The sequence below is a fragment of the Castor canadensis genome, chromosome 8 (assembly GCF_047511655.1).
Source record: "Castor canadensis chromosome 8, mCasCan1.hap1v2, whole genome shotgun sequence".
NCBI lineage: Eukaryota > Metazoa > Chordata > Mammalia > Rodentia > Castoridae > Castor > Castor canadensis.
The window spans coordinates 38,717,966-38,740,482 of NC_133393.1; the positions used below are offsets into that span (position 1 = coordinate 38,717,966).

The window sequence follows — 22,517 nt, forward strand, 5'->3', positions numbered from 1 at the left end:
GGGTAAACTGAACTATGGGGCTGTTCATTTGGTAACAGAATCAATGGTGGGAACTGGGAAGGGGAACGGTGCTTTATTCCCAGTACTGGGGAGTCCTAGGGCAGGAGGAGGGGAAGAAGACCAAGTTGGGAGTGAGAAGTAGTATAATCTGTCAGGTCAAGAGCCTGGGAAAAGGAGAATGGTTAAGTGGGGAAAGGGCTAACCTTAGGTCTGCCTGTAGGGGGCGCTTGGCTCCAGAACTCAGGACCTAAGTTTTCAAAATCTGCGGTGGACCAGACTCTTCACCTTCCCAGAGATTTGATTCTGAGTGACAGACCCTTAGCAGCTCCCATGGGCTGCTCCATCTGCTACACTTGGAAACCTCTGTGTTCTGAGAGTGATCTTTAAGATGGCAGTGTGCTGGCCACTCATAATTAGTATATTACATTTTGATACATTATGACCATTTCTGCTTTTTGAACAAGTAACTCAGTCGCAGTTTCATAGTCTGCCCATGGTCATAGTGGATATGAACCTGGTCTGATTTCAAAGCATTTCTGTCTTTTTGGCAGGCCTTAACATGAAGCAAAACATGCTTTTAAAAGTAGTCAGCATTACGTTATCTGTTTCCCATTCAGAATGTTGGCTGCTGACTGCTAACTGCTGCTGGAATCTAAAGGAAAGTAAAGCTTTTGATGCTTTTCTTCAAAAATTACAAGGTTTAACAATGCGATGTTTCACAAGTGATGAAACATCCCTCCCCTGGCAGGGGAGGGGTGGGAAAGGGTTAGGGAGCACAAAGCCTTGAGGCTTAGGGGGAAAGCACCTTGGGGGTGCAAAAGGAAAGCATCTTACAGACAAACCACGTACTCTTGAGCCTGTCCAAGACTGCTCGGTTGACCTTGCCACTGGAACCACAAAAATAGATTTTGGGGGCTGCTGCTTCTTATGCCTAGCACACAAAGGACAGCTCAGTATGGGGGAAACTATGAAGTGTCTTAACTCCCTTGGCATGAGTTTTGAAAACTGTTAAGATTTATGATTTGAGAACCCTCACCCTGAAATGCATGAGAATTTTCTACTTGCCAAATAGATTCCACTTGGAAAAAATCTTCTACTCATATTTCTCTTCCTTGTTGAAACAAATAGATTTTAAGTGTCTGGCTGGCTCTCAGACTATATCCTGTTCTAAGTCAGAATGGAAAAAAGATGGGTGTTAGCAGTGCTGTTGGAAGAATAAACTCCAAGCCCTCTGGGGAGCTCTGAGCCCCACCTCTTACCCATTGTCCTGCTGGCACGTTTTTTCTTCATATTGGTGTAATAACAATTCTAGCAGTAGTAACTTGCTCCATGTGCCTCAGAGGGTGAAGCACATACTTAAATAGTAAGAATTCCACCTTCAGCTTTTGTATTTCAGCAGGGAGGGGATTCTACTTATTCTTTTTTGGACTACTGTATAATTTCAGGAACAAGCCTGGCTTTGTTGTGCTTTCTTAATCTTACCTCACCTGGTCTAGATTATGTACTTTTCAACTTGTATTGAGAGTGTGCAGAAAGGCAACTGCAACCAGAAACAGGCTCTAACAGGGGGGTCATTTTCTAAGACTCAAAGGCCATGACTTTAATTTCCAGGTCTGGCTTTGGCCCACTTTGTGAGAGCTGACATTTGACTTGCTTCAGCCTGTACACTTAAAAAGTGATTGAAGTTGCTGCCTGATTCATAACTTATAAGTGATTAAACTTGAAAGTATTTTGAGGCCATTGCTTTCATTCATTTATTCCAAACAAACATTTGTTGTTGAATGAATGGTGACTTTGCTTTAAAAACACTATACAGGCATAAAACACTGGCAGCTTGTAGATAGCAATTTTTTTATTTGCTCTCCTAAAGGAATTTCATTACCAAATCCTCATGAATCTTGAACCTCAAGAAGAATAATCCTTTCCTTTGTTGGAGTTTTAAATTTAGAATAATCAGACAATAGTGAGGCATTCTGTTCAAAGCATTCCTTTTAGGCTACCCATTTATTACACACTGCTCTTAAGAAGAGATGAATTTGATTAGCATTGAATGTTCAGTTGGTGTTTTTGCATAGCTAATACCAGAGAAAAATTTTCAAAAAGTTGTGCCTGCTGTTTAATATTATTATACAGTCAATTTTTAATTATCTGTATTAATGGAGTATAATCAGTGATGCATATACTCTAAAATCTTTTCCTTTGGCTATGTGGTGCATTATATGATGCTTTTATTTAGCTATGCTTTGGCTTAGATAGTATTAAAGTTATATTGCATTCTTTGGGCACACAGCCCATCGTAGGAAGCAACGTGGGAATGACCCAAAAGTATATGAGGGGTGAGGCATAGGGCAGCTGTTTTTTGTTTTTTTTTTATTTCTTACAGAAAATACACAACATGAGTGATCTCAAGACTATTAATCTTAGTTATTCAAAATGTAAAATATTAGCAACAGTTCATTGCAGCTGCAAAAGAAAAAAGACACTCAAATCACATTAAGATTTCCGCATATGACATATATTGTTTCCCATTTTTGCATTTTGAAGTTTCCTAAAAGCAAGTCTGTCTAAGTTCTACTCTAGTCACACTACAGCAGTGAGCCCGGTGAGTTTATGAGCCTAAAAATGTGTCTGTGCATCATAGGTGCTCCCCAATGGTTTTCTGGGGGGCAGAGAAGGACCGGTATCTAGACATAAATATGTTTCTAAATAATATCACCTTTAGTTGTGATAGCTGTCATTGTTTATTATTTTAAAATAGCCCTCTTCTTCCTATTCATTCAGCTTATTTTAATGAGCAGCAAGGGTAGAAGGAAATTCAGGAGATTAAAGTATTCTTAGTGTAAATATATATTTCTGGATCAGCCTGCTGTAGGTCCTCTCCCCTACTTCCATTTTTAGTCCTCTCTGTGGCCCATCTGCCTGAGTGATTGGTGAGACTTCTTGGCTCAGGCCTTTCGAGATAGTAATGGCTGACTGCTCGCAGAGAGAGCAGTGTGGCTGTAGTAATGTGTCCAGAAATAAAGCAGACCTTTGGCTCTACTCTTGGGTGTGTGGCCAGCCCTCGTAAGTTGACAGGAGAGTCTGACTCAGTGGGCTCAGTCTTTGCACCAGCAGGTTGGAAGCTGCATTAGTTCTGCTGGCTTGCATACCTGTCACCCAGCCTGGCAGACCTGCACCTGACCCCTCCCTAATAGATGCTTCTATGCAGATGTATCTCGACACCTTCTCTGCAACCCTCTACCTCCTTCACCACCCATCCTCCACTGAACACTGAGCAAAGGAGGTATGGTTCTTGTGTTGCCAGTCAACACCACAAATAAATATCAGGGCACAACCCGCCCCCACACACCATGACTGCAGCAGACCACACCACATTTGTGAAACAGGTGTTCTCACCTGGCCAGGTTCCTTTTGTTCCTGCTGCTTCACCTCTGTTTCTGCTGGCCTTCTGGTTACTTCCACGTCACAAGGCCAGCAGGCTCATGTCGTCCTCATCAGCTGCTCTGTTATGACCTGCTGCTCTGTGGAAAGGGAGGGGGACCAGTGTCTGAGTGGCTAATGTGGGTGTGGTCTGGACCACGTACTTTTATATAGGTGTTGAACTTCAGTTTTGTAATAAACTCCCTAGACAGGTATCCATGTTTCATTGCACAGCTGATGAACTTGAGGGTCAAGCCTGTAAATAATTCCTTCCCGTACAAAAATGTATTTATTTTGGAGATCTAGATTCTCATTTCCAAGGTAGCATATTGCTGAGAGAGAGAGGGGAGGGAGGAGGGAGGGACAGAGAGAAAGAGGAAGGGAGGGAGGGAGAGAGAGAGAGAGAGAATATCTTTAAACAAAATGACAGCATCTAATTACGGAGTTTCAGGTAGCAGTGAGTCATTGGAAGGCTGTGATCTTAAAACCAAGCCACATTGGTCACCAGTTCCTGCAATGTGTATGTGATAGGTGACATGGCATGCATCAAAGCATCCTTCCTCATGGTAAACTCACTTCTTTTAATTCTAGACTCTCACTTCTATGGCCAGCATGGCTCAGAACTCAGCAGCTTCTCTTTGCTGTCCCTAGCCAGAGATATATGCGTCTAGTAAAACTTAAACCTATGCTGGGAGCTCAAATAGTTTCCTTCCAGCCCTCTCTTTCACCACGGATTCAGCATTGCTTCATTTAGCATTTAAGAATATGCTTCTCCTTACATTGAAAATGGCTGTATGCAGCTTGTTGGGGACAATGTTTGAATTCTCAAACATGAGAGCATTCTTTGAACATACAAGGTAACTTTTTGCTGGATGAACATTGTGGCCATGATTGTGACCAGAAAGAGATGTGGTGTACACTTACTGGGCAGGTCTAAGTTGCAAGGGTGAGCGTGTAAGTACATCTTACACCTCGGAGACACTGCTGATGACGTTCCCTTACAAAGCCCGAAGGAATTTTCTTTCCTCCACTGGAGGTGTTTACAACCTTTCATTTGTTCACCAGACCTCTAGTAGAAAGAAGTAAGCCATTAGCGGACCATTTTCCCAGAGTGACTGGGATACTGTGCCTGCATGTGATGCAGATAGGCTGCTTTGGAGAGCAGGAGCTGTCCTGTCTGCCCAGCACCTGCAGGTGAGTGAGGTAGCTGCCAGACAACGAATCAGGGAGCAGGCAAGCTGGCCTCTTGGCATTGAGGAGAGGAAAGGAGTTACTGAGATGAATGTGTGGGTGGGTGGTCCAGCTCATTCCAACAGCTCTTTTGCAAGATCTTATAATATGTAGTTAGCTTTTTTGTTGAAGGCAGAGACCTTGATGAGTATTTGTTCTTCTACGTGTCTTGCCTTTGCAAAGGGCTCCCCTTTGACAAATGCTACTGTAGGATTTGAGGCAATCTCCACAAGACACTTGGGTAGGAAGTGGGTTCTGACCTCATTTTCCATAGGAGTTTAAAGGAGGAGGGAGGAGGACTAATTAGTTCCTCATTAAGCACTTACAGTGAAATATCATAATTCTCCTGAAAAGGTAGTCTAGTTGCTGAATAAAAAGCCAGACACATTTTTAACATAACATTGGAATACAAAGTCATTTTTAAGTAGATTTTTGTTGTGGAAAATGACTGAATTTTAATAGAATCTTTACTTGTCAGCATTACGAAGGGTTCCTTTGCAGTAGGATGATTTTTAGTATCATTGCTGAACTTGAAAGCTGTGTTATGATCTAGAGTTTCACCTGAGGTTGAAACAGACTACATTTCCCCACCAAATTTGTAGGCACCCAATAGTAGATACGAGATCTCCAAATAGGGTAGCTTTTTATTTTGAGGCAGGGTCTCTATATGTAGCACAGGCTGACCTCAAACTCAAGATCCTCTTGGGTCAGCCTCCCGAGTGAGATTTACACCACCACTCCCAGCTTGTCTTGTGTGGCTTTTTAAACCAGATTTCTTTTTATTATTTTTTGGCAGTGCTGGGATTTGAACTCAGTGTCTCACGCTTGCCAGCCAGGTACTCTATAACTTGAGTGACAGCCCTATTTAAGTGATACCCATAGCCCTTTCTGCTTTAGTTATTTTTTGGATAGGGTTTCACATTTTTTTGGATAGGGTTTCTGGGCCAGCCTCAGACTCTGATCCTCCTTCCTATGGCCTCCCACATAGCTGGGATGACAGGGGTGTACCACCACAATCAAAGTATTTGTTGAGATAAGGTTTCCTTATCTGTTTTGCCCAGGCTGGCCTTTGAACCATGATTCTTCCAGTCTCTGCCTCCTGAGTAGTTGGGATTGTAGGTGTGAGCCACTATGCCTGGCAGAAGTCACCTTTTAAATAGAAAATAAACAAGGATCTTAAGGCTTCCCTGACCAAGAAGAAAAGTCTCACTCTACACTGTCTAGCTAGGTTTGAGCTTATCAGCCTAAAAAGTGTGATTAAAATAGACATGACTTAATTAAAACAGTGTGAAAATCTAATCAGAGGCAACTTCACTGATAGTCACTAAAATATCCCAAATAGACAGCGTCACGGGCACTAACGGCATAACTTGCTTGTTTTACTTTCTATCAACATTCAGCTTTCCAGAGACATCCACTGTGCCCGCAAAAGCTTCTTATGTCCCCTTATTCCTTCACTGCCTGCCTTTTTAGCCACTTCTCTTCCTAGTGGAGTGAACCAGAAAGAAAGAGGCCAGAATGGAGAAGGAACACAAAAGCACAGCCAAGATCATTTAACATCCAGAAAGTGGTTACTCCAGGAACATATGGCTGCGAGGAAGAAAATGAAATGACTGTAAGCAACGTTGGCTGGCGTCTAGTGTATCTCCCATTGCCCTGGTCTCAGCACGGCAGTTGAATGGTTCTCCCAGAGAAGCTTCACTGTCAGCTGTGGTAGAGTGTAGCCAGTTCTCGCCACTCTAACAATGGATGTGTGTTTTCTTTGCCTCTCCTCATGCCCTGTATTTGCTAACTGACTCTATACTCAGGCCCAACCTGAAAAGTGATGGAGAATGGGCTGATTTGGAGCCCACACTAAGCCAGGACCAAACAAACATTTGAGAGACATTTGGTCTTATGGACAGGGAATAATCTTTTCCCACCATGCCTATGCCTGACAAAATCTAATTTTATAATAAAAACCTTTATAGGTTTTTAATTTTGTTATTTTAAAAATAGAAGCTAAGGCTTTTCCTCATCTATTCCAGCTCTCTATTTATGTATTCTCTCTAATATTGCTGAAAATAAAGAAGTATGTCGATTTTCTACGGTTTTGAATACTTTAAATTTGCATGTGACTTCTTGTTCCAAGAGGGAACAAGTCCCATGGGGCCCTGGGACTCATGTTATCTTAGGGCATTCTTTGACACCTGTGGTAGCCATCTTAAGAACTGAATGACAAGGAAATAAAGCCACATGGAACCTTCAAATTATTTACTCTCAGTCCAATCCAAGGCATTACATAATGCCACTTTTTAGAGGTGGTGCACTAAATAAGCCTATCTTAGGAAATAACTCATTTGTTATGTTTAGTGATAAATATAAACCCACCAATGTATGAGAAAGACATTGAGTATTTATTTCTTTATGTGTATAAATAACTTGAGCCTACAAAATCTAAGCACCAGCTTTAGATCAAATAGGCCTGTTTAATTCTAAAATGATTGATCAGTTTAAGAACTTATGGGGTGCCTGCTGGTAGGAGAGTAGATTGATGTAGTCATTTGGAAAAACAATTTGGCACTGCTGGGTAGCGGATATTGGTATACCCATTCCGCAGCAGTCCCCAGGGAAACTTGGGCTATGTGTATTGTTTCTAATAGACACAGCATGTTTCTAACAGAAAAATAAAAATCTGAAAGCTTAAAAAAATTTTGAAGTCCATCAATAGAGGGAAATATATGCATTCACACTGTGAAACTGTTAAAAGAAAAGCTGACATGAGTTAAATTTAACAGAGTTTACTTGAGCAAGAAAAAAGGTTCTAGAACTGGGCAACATTTCAGAACAAAGCTGGTTTGGAATGCTCCACCCCACCACACATACAGGTTATATTTATAGTCAGAGAAAAAAAAGTGACATACAGAAACATGATTGGCTGCCGTCAGCATTGGCCTTATATGGACATTGTCCAATCAGTTGACAGGCTGTGATTGGCTGACGCTCAACTATTGTGATTGGCTAAGACTCAGTTGCTTGGTAACAAGAGTATACTCTTAGATTACTTTATAATTTGTCTACACATCAAATTAGGGTGCTGTTCACTGTGTATACAAGCTGCCTTGGGTCAGACTTTACCGCTCAAGTATAAGGTTAAAGTCAAAATTATTTCCATTCAGTAACACAATGGACTATTATATATTAGTGGAAAGAGCAAACTACAGCTACCTGAGCTAACATTGTTATATCTTAGAAACAATATTGTGTGAAAAAAAAGAACAGTTTAAAGGACTATATATAGTATGATGGAGTACTTATCAATCTTAAAATCAAGTGAAACTAAAAGATATATTTTAGGGAATGATAAATACAAAATTCAGGATAGTCCAAGAAAGGAAGCAGAAAGATATTTTAGGAAAGTAGCAAATAAATGCATGCATCAATCAGTTAATACATAGTTCTTAAACAGGGTAGTAGGCTTATCTGCATTCTATACTGTTAGTCTTCATAGATGATAGTTGCACTATTTTGTAGGTCTAGAATTTTGTTTATATCATAGCTGTTCTTACAGTAATAGCATAGAATTTTTTCTTCTTGCTACTATTTTCTCTCTCTTATATATATCATAGTCACTTTTCATATTCCACAAAATCTTGAAATCACACAGGGATGATGAGGAAGTATAATTCTGACAGTAAAATCCCAGGACTCATTTTGGATGGCAGAGGTCATAGAGCAAGGCTGATGTCAGCAGCCAAGTGAAATCAGATCAGGATAGGAATGGTGTCTGTATGGCTTGTCTTACCCAAAGCCTAGGAACTCTTGGAGCACTGAACAACTAAAATCCATAAAATAAGGTGTAGTGACCTCTTAGAAAATCCATATTTATTGTCTAAACAGTGACTAATGCTTCTGAATGTGGACCAGCCTGAGTTGATTATTATGAGAAACTTGTTCTTTTGCTGCCCACTGTTCTGTTCTGAGCCAACGTGTGGCCTTTGGAGTGAGGTAGGAGTTGGCATGTGTGTGATGATGTCATATGTACGCAGTCAGGCAAATTGTCATAGGCTCAAAGATTGTCTTGAAAAATTCAAGGCGGCTGTGTGAGAACTTGGTCCATGTTGGAATAAGAATTGCAGGAGCAGTGGAAAATGGAAACAGGACTGGTGTTCTGCTGCTGTGAGTGCTGATGGTTCGAGATGCTGTCACTTCTCACTACTGTGTTGCTGGCCAGCATCAGGAGGGAGGGCAAATGTCCCCAGGGAATCTGCAGCTCATTTTAGGCAGCTGAAGAGAACAGCATGGGGCATGCTGGTGCTAAGGAGGCTGAGTCTTTCTCTACATTTCCACCCAGTGAGGGTATAGAACCACCACTTAACCAATGCTCGTCTTGAGAACACTTAGAGGCCCCTGTGTAGGTTGGTATTTTCAGATGAATTCTCAGACAGGAAAATGTGCAGTATGTCTGCTTTTTAAAATAGTTTCAACATCTTTTATGTAATGCTGATGCATCTGGAAGTGAAAATGCTAAAAGTTTCATTTTGCTAAAAAATGGAAAAAATTATACTTTAACCTTTCACTTGAAATCACAATTAGTAGCCTTTTCTCCACAGTCTTCAGAGTATCAAAGAGTATGTGCTCACTGACAGATTGAATGTGTGTTTACTGAGATATATGATGTGCAAAGACCTGTGTAGGTTGTTATGAAAATTGCAGAGACCTGGTCAAAGCCCCAAAGAAGCTCACATGCGAGAGAGAGAGAGAGAGAGGGAGGGAGAGAGAGAGAGAGAGAGAAATACAATACATAGGGGAACATGTCACCAAGGAAGTGATACCTGAACTGAATCTTAAAGGAAGAATAAGCTCACATACTACAGAGGAAGAGAGAGATTGCACAGCAGGATACATACAATATATATGGGAACATGTCACCAAAGAAGTGATACCTGAGCTGAATCTTAAAGGAAGAATAACAGGAATGAGTGAGAATGACATTCTCAACTGAGGGACCAGCATAAATGAAGATGGGTTTTGCCTTAAATGACAAAATTTCACCAGAAATCATCATGATAATGAAATTAATAGTGAATTCAGATAAGAATTGTCTAATTAAGGACTTCTTAGGCTAACTTTGTCTGTTCTACCTTTCTTACTTTAATTGTGTTATAAAGAATAATATACTGAAACTATTTTAAACCACTCCATAGTTGTAGGCAGTGAATAGAATTGTAATGCAGTTTAAAAGTAGTTTCATATTCTGGTGATGTTCAAGTAGAAGTTAGGAATTTAGCATTGCTTATAACATTTCCCCTTATGACTGTAGCACCTCTGAGAAAAGACTTGAGCCCAGACAGAAACCAGGCTTGCTTCAAATTTCACAACTTATCACAGAGTTAAAGGTGAATTGAGAATAGGAATCTCAGAATGCAGAAATGATAATAACTTGTATTTCAATAGCATATAGTATATAAGACATTTTAATACATCATTTATGTTTGGGCATATACAAGGGAAAGAACAATATAGTACAGAATTATAAGTTTGCTTTGTAGGATAATTTCCTACTGGTCCATTCTGCTCAACTGCTGGATATATTGGTAGGATTTGTAAATCACCAACATTTTTTTCTAAAATATTGTTGTAAAATATCCTTGCCTCTTTATCCTCTTTACATAGTCTGTATCATTAAATTATAGCAATTCTAAATCAGAATAGAATCTAATAGACTACCTATGAAATGTGTTTGCTATTAATTTGAGCATTTTATGGCATATTCATTAGATAGATCCTCAATATTTATTTATAAAATCATGTTACCATGTCCAGTAATTGAAAGAAATGAATGAATATGTATTTCTCTGTTGTATTTTTAGCAAAAGAAATAAATGTGCAGTAAATTCTTTTGATCATTTCAGCTAAATGTTTTCAGCACTTGAATGGCAGTATTTATTATTTCTTTCATTTCAATTTTAAAATTTTTTGACAGAAATTCTTCTGTTGATGCTTTTGTCCCTATACACGTAGACTGCAGATTACCGAAACAATAAATTGTCCTGCAGCTCTAGTGAATAAGACTGTCCTTTAGCCTTAGTTTTTTCAGTGCCTTTCTGGCCATTTTTATGGTCTTACAGAGATATCTGCTCATGCTAATTAATGTTTTAAAAGGACAATATGTTAGCAAATAAAACTGACATATTTGAAGCATAAATTTATAAATTTAAAAACTTAGTTTCCCTAACTATAATAACAACAAAGACAGTAATTATAAAATGTTTAGAAAGTGCTCTTGGTATGCTGGCTCTGTCCTAAACATTTTATCTTCTCTGTGATACGCCATTGACAGACAAATGTACAACCACTAAGTTTCACAACCTTTAATAATATGCTATATTAGTTTAGTAGAAATGCTTAAACCTGGAGCTTTTCACGTATGAAGTGTGTGTGCGTGTGTGTGTGTACCACATGACGTAGGTCAGTGACGGACCACATATACAGTGGTCCTGTAAGATTATAATGGAGTTGAAAACGTCCCATTGCCTAGTATTTTTATTGTACCTTTTCTATGTCTAGCCATGTTTAGATAAACAACTGCTTACCATTATCTTAGAAGTGCCTCCAGTATTCAGTACAGTAATATGCTGCCAAGTTTGGGGCCTAGAGCCATAGGTTACCCTGTGGAGCCTAGGCATGTGGTAGGCTAGGCCATCTAGGTTTATGTAGGTGCTCCATGATATTAACGTGATTCAATCATCTGATAACGACTTTTCAGAACATCTCCCTGTTGTTAAGTGATGCCTGACTATATATACACATTTTGGTTCATTCAACAGATGCTGATTTATTGACAATTTATGTGCCAGACGGCCAGCCTCAACTCTGAGGGGTTAGCTCTCTTCTGCCCTTAAGGGACTTGTGGTGTAGTGGGAGAGATGGACTTGCTTAACAACCAAGCACAAGAAAATATGGAAATTGTGTTAGTAGTGATAGATATGAGGAGCTGTAGAAACATAGAAGAGGACTTCAGCTTCTAGAACGTATCAGAAGTTCTGTCTTCCCAGAAAGACAGTCCTAGCCCAGAGTCTTGAAAAATGAGTGAGTTTGAAAAGTCTAAGTATAAATAGAAGAGACAGGGAGTGTGGAGAGGGTCAGTCAAGGAGCTATAGGGACTCAGAAGCGCATCAGATTGTCAAGTGTTGCTGGAGAAGAGACCCAGCTGGCTAGAGCTGATCATAAGAGCCTTGCATGCTGTTCAAAGGCAGGCAGATGTCAGGCTTCAAGTTGAAAAACCACCCACAAATTAACCAAGGAACACTGATGAAATGGTCACCAATAAGGGATGTCCTCTTTCTTCCTCCCTCCTTCCATCCTTTTCTTTTTCTTTCTTCTTTTCTTTCCTTCCTTCCTTCCTTGCTTCCTTCCTTCCTTCCTCCCTACCCTTTTCCCTCCTTCCCTTCCTTGATCACTTCTTCCCTCCCTCCATTCCTCCCTTTGTTCCTTCTTTCCCTCCCTCCCTGTGTCCTTTTCTCCCTCCTTCCTTCCTTTCCTCCCTCTCCCTTCCTCCCTCTGTCCCTCCATCTGTCCTTCCTTCCTTCTCTCTGTCTCTGTCTCTGTCTCTCTCTCTCTCTCTCTCTGCTGGTACTAGTGTTGAACTCAGGGCCTCACACTTGCTACTAACAGATGCTCTATTGTTTGAGCCATGCCTGCAACCATTTTTGCTCTGGTTACACTTTGAGATATGGTCTTGCTTTTTTTCTGGGGCCTGCCTGGATGGTGATTCTCCTATTTTATGCTTCCTGCCATAGCCAAGATGACAGGTACATGCCACCATGCCCAGCTTTTTCTGTTGATATGGGATGTCCTTTTTCTTCCTCCCTCCCTCCTTTTCTCTTTCTTCCTTCTTTCCCTTCCTTTCTCCCTTCTCCCTTCCTCCTTCCATTCCTCCCTTTATTCCTCCTTTCCCTCCCTCCCTTCCTCTCTTCCTCCCTTACCTTCTCCCTCCTTCCCTTCCTTCCTTCTTCCCTCCCCCTCCTTCCCTTCCTTCCCTCTTGCTTCTTCCCTTCCTTCCTCCCTTCCTCCCTTACTTGTTCACACAGAAGCTTTATACTGAGTGCCTGTAGCATGCAACACGTCATGTTAAACACTGAAGATCTAAGGTGGGAGGGCAAGAGTGTCCACCTTTCTGCCTGCCTGGAGCTTCATGGTGGAAATGAACAAAGTGTGAAATTACAAAGGTGACTATTATAACAAGGGAAAGGAATTCTCTAAAAGCATGTAGCAGGTGATAGAGACCTGGCTCAGAAGGTAGCTTGATGAAAAGAGTGGGTGATTTCGGGGGAAGGGAGCAGGAAGGAAATCATATGCAAAGGCCCTGTGGCCTAGGAAAGTAAAGTGCTTTTAAGGAACTGAAAGAAGGCAGAAAAGCCAGAGTGCAGACCAGAAGAGAAGGCAGGGGCTGGACCATACCTGGCCTTGGGGATCATGTTAAGAATCAAAGCTCAGTGGAAAGCCATTGCTATGCTTTTAACAGGAGCTGAGGGTGGGCTGGAGGGTGGCAGGGAGCCCAGTCAGGAGGCCAGTGTAAGAGTCCAGTAAGTCACGAAGGTGCCAGTAGAAGAAAGGTTGAGGGCTGTGCCAGTGGCAAATATCAACTTGCTGGTTGAATATGGAACACAGTTTGGTAGAGGGGATGATGGTGGTGCTGTTGCTGAGCTAGGGAACACGAAAGAGGGCACATCTATATCTGTGGACTTCCAGAAAGCATTGGGGGAGAGCAGGGGAAGGTGTTATAAAGGAATCACAGCTGCAGGTTGGTCTGGAAGAAAGTATAGATTTCTACCTGGCAAGGAGGGGACAGACATGTTAATCCAAGGGAGGACTATGTGCAAAAGTACAGAGGCATAACCAGAACAGAGTGAATAAATACCTATATAAACACATAAACAAAAGGGAAATGATCATGGACCTGTATTAGTCCATTGTTTGTTACTATAATGAAACACTTGAGACTGGAAGTAGGTTTATTAGCTCACACTTTTGGAGACTGAAAGTCCAAATAGCATGGGACCATCCTCATAAGGGCCCCTGGCTGTGGCACATCAGTGGTGGATGGGGTCGCAGTGGGAGTATTTGGGAGAGGAAGAGATCCCATGGTGAGACAGGATGCCAGAGAAAGACAGGGACCAGTCTTGTTTTTTGTTTTTGGTTTTTTTAATAACAAATCTCTGACAAGAACCTTCTCAATGTCCCAGGAGAACCATCTTAATCCCTTCTGGGGGCAGTGACCTATTTCCTTCTAGGTCCTGCCTGTTAAAGGTCCCACCACCTCTAACTTCATATCAGCACACTGGGACCAAGCTTCTAACACATGAGACCCTGGCAGACAAACTATGTCCAAACCATAGCAGGGCCCAAAAATATGCTCAGATCTGTTTCATGTTTCTGTGATTCTAAGAACTATACAGTATGTAGAATTTGTAAATAGGTAAACATGTTGAAGTATTTTAAAGTCATAGACCTATTGCATATGAAAACTCCTCCATATTTCTATATACATTTATTTACGAATTCACAGATGGCTTTTAATTTTGTCTGCCTTCCTTTTAATGAAATTCAGCCACTTAGGTAGCACTTGGGTTTTAGGCTTTTAGTGGTTTTGCATCTAGATTTGGGATTACCTGCAGTTTTTAATTTACTGAAATGACTGTCAATTTACTCTCAATTCTAATATGAACATATTGAGTTCAGTTGAACTAGGGAATTAAAATCAAAGAACAGTCAGATCCAAAACATTACTAATGTCAGGACTTAGGTGACCTTTCAACTCTGGGGAAAAATGAAATGACATTGATTGGATACTGAACTTTTCATAATAAGCAGGGAATGTTAATGGCAGGGTCAGTCTTGTGGATGGTGTAGGCTGGCATCACAGGCGCAGGCTCTGTGAATCACATTGGCCTAAATCTTGCTTTCACAGCTCCTAGCTGTCTGCTCTTGATTTTCTTGTCACAGCATGCAGTGGAGAGAGGTGACGTGCATCAAGCTCTTAGCGCAGTGCCAGGAGCACAGTACATGTTCAGTGTTGGTGATGACTTTGGATATCTCTGATCTCACCTTTACCTGAACCATCAACACCGAGGCACTTACAGTTTCAAAAATGAAAGTCAGGCCGTAATGGTAAATATGCATACCGAATTGGGGTAACTTTGTGGCTACAAGGAATCCTAGAGAGCCTTAAATTCGGCATGTTCCTGACATTTGCTGGAGAAGAACTAATGACTTGTTATTTCTCTGAAATCTTAGAGTCATGAGACAGGGAAGGGGGGAAATCATCTTGATGGTGACATACCTAAGGTCAGGGGACATAAGCCATCCTGTCAGAATCTCATCCTAGGGGAAGGAAATTGCTGTGTCTCTGCTTGCTGAGTTTTTGACATTCTGATTTAAGAACTCGTGTGTGTGTGCGTGTGTGTGTGTGTGTGTGTGAGAGAGAGAGAGAGAGAGAGACAGAGAGAGAGAGAGGGAGAGAGAGAGAGAGAGAGAGAGAGATCATACAGCAGGATGTTTCTCTATTCTGAGACTTCAGCTAATGTTAATTGAGGCCACAGAAGCTGCCTAACTCAGTGGGAATCTTGTTTTTATAATTACAGGGTTAGGCATCTTACATTGAGTTTCTACTACCACCCTTCCTACTCAAGCAAAATCTTTGTGAAAAGATCCGCTGCAAAGGAACTGACTGCTTATGGTTCTTCATTGTGATGAAAGCACATGGTACAGGTAAATGTCTCCAAAACCTTTAACCAAAAAGAATTTTCATTGAGCTGTGTCTAACAGTGGGTGTTATCAGCAGCTCTTCACACATGCACATGTGCACATACACAGCGTAAACATATGTCTACATACTTGCACATTATTCTTGTATTTATTCTTCCTGTCTCTTTTATAAAATTAACTGCTGCTTTTTTAGTGGGAAAGAAAATAATTTCTACTCATTTTAAGATCACTGATTAGGATAGTAACAAGGCATTCATAAGTAAAGGGTAATTCTGAAGGTGATGTTCTTAAATTTGGCTAGAGAGAGACAGCCATCAGACGGTAGTAGGGAACAGAGTGACACATGCTGTCCTCCTACCTTAAAGTTTTTGTCTACAACACAGTATTTTTGGGGGAAGGCAGGGGATCTCAGGTTTGAACTCAGGACTTCACACTTGCTAGGCAGGCACTCTACCACGTGAGCCATCCCCCAGCCCTTTTTGTGCAGGTTATTTTTGAGATGGGGTCTCACTTAATGCCCAAGTGGGCTGCACTGATCCCCCTGTTTGTGCTTCCCTCATAGCTGGAATGACAGGCCCATACCACTGCTTCTAGCCATTGGTTGAGATGGGGTCTCCTGAACTCTTTTTGTGCAGACTAGCCTCAAACCATGATCCTTCTGATCTCTGTCTCGCAAGTAGTGAATATTACAGGCTTGAGCCACCATGCTGGCCTTACAACATAAGTTTTGATGATTAAATTGAACAGATATCCGAAAATTCATTCAATTGATCCCTTTAACTAGACCTTGAGTCATTTATAATTTTTTTCTTTTTATGCTGCCAAAAATACTCTTGTAGCTCTTTATGAGTTCCCATTATTAATGGCTTCCTTAGGATAATTGCCTATAAGTCAACTGCTGAATTGAAGAGTTTTCAGGTTTTAAGATGTTTGATACTTGTTGCCAAATTACTGTCAATAAAGTTATACCAGTTTCTATTTCCAGAGGAAATGTATAAGGGTATCAATGTCCACACAATTTTCCAATGCTGAGAATGCTGAAAACAAAAATCTTTGCCTTTTGAGATTATGAGAAATCTTTTAATGCCAATTATGAGAAGTGTGTGAGTGTGTGTGTGTGTGTGTGTAGGTTTTTTATTTGTAAATCATAGTATTTTGAACCCTCCTTTTGTAAGATAGTAGCATACTTGAAAATTACCAGATTTTGACATTTGAGAAGTAATATTAAATCAAGGAGTGGAAGAGCCCTAGGGAATTTTAACTTCTTCTTTCTTGGCCAAGTATTTTTAGATAATTGTGAAATCACTGGATAACAATAATTTTCCAGTAGAAAACAAAGCTTTTCATTTCTTAAAAAGAACTAGAAGATAGTAAAAAAACTTCGTGAGCATGTGTCTGAAGTTACACTTCTCATTAGTTTAAAGACTCTGTGAGCATGTGCGTGTATATATGTATGGACTGACTGTGTATCCAGAGTTGGGGACATTAGTAATTGTAACTCTGGCAACCATATAAGATGCATAGGCTTCAGATCTCCCTAGATAAGACTGCAGGTCCAGATTGCCTGTGTTCAGCCTCCATCTCCACTGTTTTCTTAAGCATGACATTGGATAAGTCCACATTTGTAAAATGCGGATAAAAATAGGTGCTGCTTCAAATAAATATATATGACATGTTTAAAATCATTAAAAGCCTTATGTCAAGAGACTGTTTAATGAGACAAGAAAATGATCATGATGGAGGTAAATACATACAAAGTCTAACATAAACCATAGTATAATCCCAGTCAGGTAAAAATTATTCTTCCCTTCTTCTTCCTTCTTTTCACTCTGCTCTGGGTGGCTAAAAGAGTTCAATGTACTTCTCAATGACTTGGGTTTGCATTCATAGACAAATCCCTCTCCTGGAAAGACTGCCTGATTTAAGGGCTTTGAACTCATTGCTCTGTCACTTGGTCAGGGGCACCCAGGGGTCAGCCCTGTAGGAGAGCAGAGCCCCATTCCCACCCTGCATCCTGGCTGCCACACTCCCAGGTGGTACAACAAGTGTTTTGGGGCTAGGCAAGCTGTGGTCCTCTGTGATCCACACAACGAGAGTCCCTCACTGTCAGACAACATATGTGAGCTGCCCTACTTGGCTCCTTTCTTTTCCCTGTTACTCAGTAAGCTTCATTTCACTAAATTAATGAATGAGAAGATAGAGTAAGAGACCCCCCCCCCAGCTTTTAGGCAACATGTACTTTGTCTTACATAAACACAAAATGGAAAAAATGGAGTTCTGAGCCCCTTGTCCCTTTGGCTACATGTTAAAGTTGAAAAGTAGAAGGAAAAGGGTCAAACAGTTATTTGGCATTAAGGAAGCAAATACAGGGAGATTTGGATGACTTCAGCCTTGCCTTTCACCGGTTCTCCTGCAGTTGGCTTGTGTGTGTGTGCATTCATTCTGGCCCTAATTTCCAGTCTAATTTAAATAGCTCTGTATTTCTCAGTAACAGAGTAACATCTGAATTTCTAATTAAGACATTTTAGCGTAAGAGTGGCTCTTTAATGGGTCATAAGTTACTCTATAAGTGATTAGGAGGATGAATAGAAAAATGAAACTTGTATTTATATACATATGTCTATTAATTCAACAAAATTACTAAGTTCATAGGAGAGAGAGGACAACTGATGCATTGGCAAATATAGGTCAGGAAGAGTTCGTAATGTTCTGCCAGACTCAAATGAGGCTCCTTGCAAGTGTAGGTAGAAAGTCTGTATGTAGCCGCAGTGAGAATGGTGATAACACTACCATATGGAACATTTGGTATTTGGATAGCACTTAGCTTCCTCCTCAACTACAGAATCAGTAGAGACTCAAACAGAGAGGAAGAAACGAGTCTTTAGCTGTGGATCGCTGGCTGGGGCGCAGAGATGCAGACATGGTGATGTTCTCTAGGCAGGCAGGAAAGCAGGCAACACAATTGAAGTGTTTCCAACAGTGCGATGGCCTTGGATCTGTGGTCCAGCAGTTTTCGGTTGTCTCTATTCTTTTAAGTACGGTTGTCTGAAGCATGTTTACAGCCTGGCCTGAACGACCAGGCCAAAGCATTGCTGAAAACTTAATTCCCAGGGTTCCCTAGGGACTTTAGGATGCCCTAGAATGTTGCCAGCAGAGAATTAAAAGACATCTTTAGCACTGTGAGAAAAGGAGATGACGTCTTTACATTTTAGTCTCATTCAATCATTCATCACTCTTGTGTTCATTGGGCTAATGTTGCTTTACGGGTACTTTTTCTAGTACAGTGCTAGATCTTGAGCTGTGCCCTGATGGAGTTACAGTCCTAAGGGGGATACCATCAAAGCCCACATTATTGCCTTGGGTAAACAGGACAACTGGATTGGTTCCTTCTGAAAGAAGACATAGAATGCTCTTGAAATGAGAAACTGCAAGCACTCGTGGAGAAAGACGTGTTGATGTGCTGGCAGGAGGCAGAACGAACCAGAGAATAGACAGGGGCTAGTGATGAAGTTGTTCTGGGAAATGACGAAGCCCACCATAGCACGTGACTTGAGTGCCCAACCACCAGGGCCAGTAAATGTCATTCAGCTGTTGATCTCTCAGTTTAGGCCATCTAAATAATATGTTAGTGACAATGCATGTCATGACAAAATTAGGAAATGAACATTTTTCACTTTCTATGGCCATATAAACAGGTTATAAAACTGGATGTCACCCTGTCCCTGTCATGGTATGTGGTAACACACTATCCTCTTTTATCCTCAGGGAAAATGTTCCAAGGTGAATACCTGAAAATGTGAATTCTTCTGAATCTTATGTATACTGGGATTTTTCCTATTAATACACATATATAATAAAATTAATACGTTAGGCCCAGTAAAAGTTAACAAGAATAATAAAAATAATTATAGTACATTGTAATAAAAGTTTGTACTTTGGGACTATTATTAAGAAAAATAAGAGTTACTTGATCAGAGCACTTCAGTCCCACACAATGGATCCCATAACCAAGATGGCTACAATGAGTAACTGGTGGGTAGCATATACAGAGTAGATGAGTTGATCCATGTCTCAGGAGAAGAGTGGAATTTCATCATGCTAGTTAGAACTTATGAACTGTGTATTTATGGAATTTTTTTAAACTTATGAATTATTTAAACATTTAAGAGTTACAAATTTAAAACCTATGAAATGTTTATTCCTAGAATTTTCCATTTAGTATTTGCAGACTGCAGCTAACCATGGGTAGCTGAAACCATGGAATACCTGCAGGTAAGGGGGCCAGGAGGCTGCTTTCTTTCTTTCTTTAAGCTCCACCCAAAGGAAGAATTGAAGTGATTGCTTTATCAGAATACCTTTACCTTCTTCTTTGACTTTTCTCACCTTATCCACTGTAATTAACTTAGAGTGAGATTAATTATATAATTAATCCTACCACTTATGCACAACTAAAGTTAGCTTTAGTTAACTTTAAAGAGTCTTTAGATTCCAGATCAAAGTAGTCTCTCTAGTTGTCACATCCTGGTCACTTTAGTAATTGGTACCCTTCTTCTTAGCACTGTTTGTGGGATTAGGGTTTGTCTTACCTCTGTTCCCGCATTCCAGGGTGCTGTAGTGGTCTTTCTTTAAACTATATTTTTATTAGCATATATTAATAGCACAAGGGGGTTTCATTGTTATAATTCCACAGATGGGTACAGTGTACTTTGCACAAGGTCACCCCCTCTATTGTAGTCCCTTAACCCTCCCCCCTTTGTGAACAGTGTTTGGCAGGTTTTATGTTATCTCTATCTATCTATCTATCTATCTATCTATCTATCTATCTATCTATCTATAGAGAGATAGATATCTTCCCAGTATCCTCTCCATTCCCTGTCCCCCTTCCTCTGATCCCCCTGATATGCTCCCTCTACACTCAAGCCCTACCATCATCATTATTTTAGGTCTGGATTTCACATAGGAGTGAAAATATGTGATGTTTGGCTTCCTGAGCTTGGGTTTTCTTGCTCAACATGATGATCTCCAGTTCCATCCATTTTCCTGCAAATGACATAATTCCATTCTTACTTATCGATGAATAATATTCTCTGGCCAACTAGGGTGATTGCATAGATTAGCTATTGTGACTAATGCTGCTGTAAACGTGGGTGTGCAGGTATTTCTGTCTTATGTGTTGATTTACACTCCTTTGGAAATATGCAGGGTCATAAGATAGGTCTGTTTTTAGTGTTTTATGAACCTCCATACTGATAAATAATAAGATTCATCAGAGAGTACTTCTGTTTCCTTGGACCTTTGACATGGGGTTTGGTAAATGGCACATTTTTGGTTTGGGGTTTACTATCATCTATGGGCCTTTTTTCTCCATCTTATTCCTTCTTGTCAGCTGGGGCTCAAAGACCTATGACAGAAAAGCCAGACAGTTTTCCTTTCCTTGACAAGCCCAGCTTAGTTATCTATCCCACTCCCCTACCCACCTGCAGGCATACCATACACACACACACACACACACACACACACACGACATTCTAGGGGCTTTTCCCATTCGGGGATTTATAATGTACATTTCCACGGTTAAAAAAACCATCTCGATGTTCATTAAATATTTAAAATACAGATCTTCCCCAAATTTATCTTTCAGCATAATATGTTCTTCCCTTTTCTACTGCACTTCTTTCGATCTGAAGGTAGCATCCATAATTCATAGCCAGTTTGGAGGAAGGCATTATTTTGAGACACTTGATATTTTTATGGCAAAAGGGGAAATGTTTGGTCAAAGACTTGAGAGTACGTAGTGTCTTATATGTAGGCATAGCTTTTCTAAGCTATTTCAGTACACATTAGAGTTTCTGAAATCATCTACAGCCTTCTGTATGAAGCATCTTATTCTGTAAAAGTTTTATAAAGAAAGCCATGTTTGCTACCAAAGCCTGCCATTTTGTCTTTCCATGTTGGGCCCCTAATGCAAAATACTAATACTATAGATATCCTCTTCCCAGTAATCTAACACTACTCTTGGTGTAGACAAACAGTACTGTTCAAAGTGTGAGCAATGACTAGAGGTAGAAATATAACTCCAGTACAGCTTTATCAAAATGACAGTATTCTGTGGCATTTTTCAAATTACTGTCTTTTTTCTCTTATTATTCATCAAATAAAAAGAAACACTTAAATATATTTGCTATGTTTTGAAAAGTGAAATAGTCTAGCTTTTGTTGTTATACAGGGGTTTAAACTCAGGGCCTCATGCTTGCTAGGCAGGCGTTCTATCACTTGAGCCACATCCCCCACTCCTTTTTTGCTTTTAGTTTGTTTTTCAGATAGGGTTTTTATGGCCTTTCCTCTGTCTCCTCACTAGCAGGGATTATAGGTACAGACCATGCCTGACCCAAGCATTTTAGCTTTTGATTTTACGGTATTTAAGGCGGAAAGGAACATGAAGATCATAGTTTGTCCCTTTCCTCCCTAGGTCAGGACCTGTATCCCATTGTCATTAGTGCCTCTTACTTAGTCAGTGTTCAAATAATTAATCATTATTTGAATGATGGATTATCGAAGCCACCATTTACAAGATTTGAAAATAACGTACAAAACATCTTGGGAGTAATGTATGTTTTTAAGCTACCAAGAAACAACTATATGCCATGCAATAATATCAAGAGAAGCCTTGAGTTCAAACCCCAGTGCCGCCAGAAAAAAAAAATACACACAAGAGAGTCATCTCTTGATATTAAATGAGAAGTATACCACTGATATTTATTTACGTTTTCATTAAATGTTTTAGAGAAATTTGGGAAGACAGCTTCTATTCCTTGACAGCTACATTCTATACCTCCTGTTTTTTCTTCAGAAATATTCTTTCCTGTCTATCCCTCTTTCTTCTTTTCTTTACAGTAGGGGCAGCAGGTCACTAGTGGGATCTATTTACTTAGAAAACCTTAGAACATTGTCTAGCAGATAGTTAATGCTCCATAAACACTGGCTGTTACTACTTCTCAACTCTGTTTTTCTCTGGTGGAGATTTTCTTGAGTACCTAAAATAAATATAATTACAACCAAATGAAACAAGAAATTCAGTGCTGGTTTCATGGGCTGTAGAAACTGGGGTTGTCTTTGTC

The 22,517-nt window shown here is 40.3% G+C and overlaps 1 protein-coding gene across 20 annotated transcripts in view; it reads left to right on the top strand.

Annotated features, from left to right (window-relative positions):
* The window catches only part of Atxn1 (ataxin 1), a 383,376-nt gene that overhangs the window by 133,167 nt on the left and 227,692 nt on the right, over positions 1-22,517 (top strand). For 17 of the 20 annotated variants that reach the window (XM_074082859.1, XM_074082860.1, XM_074082854.1 and 14 more), the window contains one exon: positions 15,276-15,402. The exons of the other annotated variants lie outside the window; for them this stretch is intronic. The gene's annotated coding sequence lies outside the window, so the exon portion shown is untranslated. The remainder of the gene's footprint in view (positions 1-15,275; positions 15,403-22,517) is intronic. 20 annotated transcript variants of the gene reach the window in all.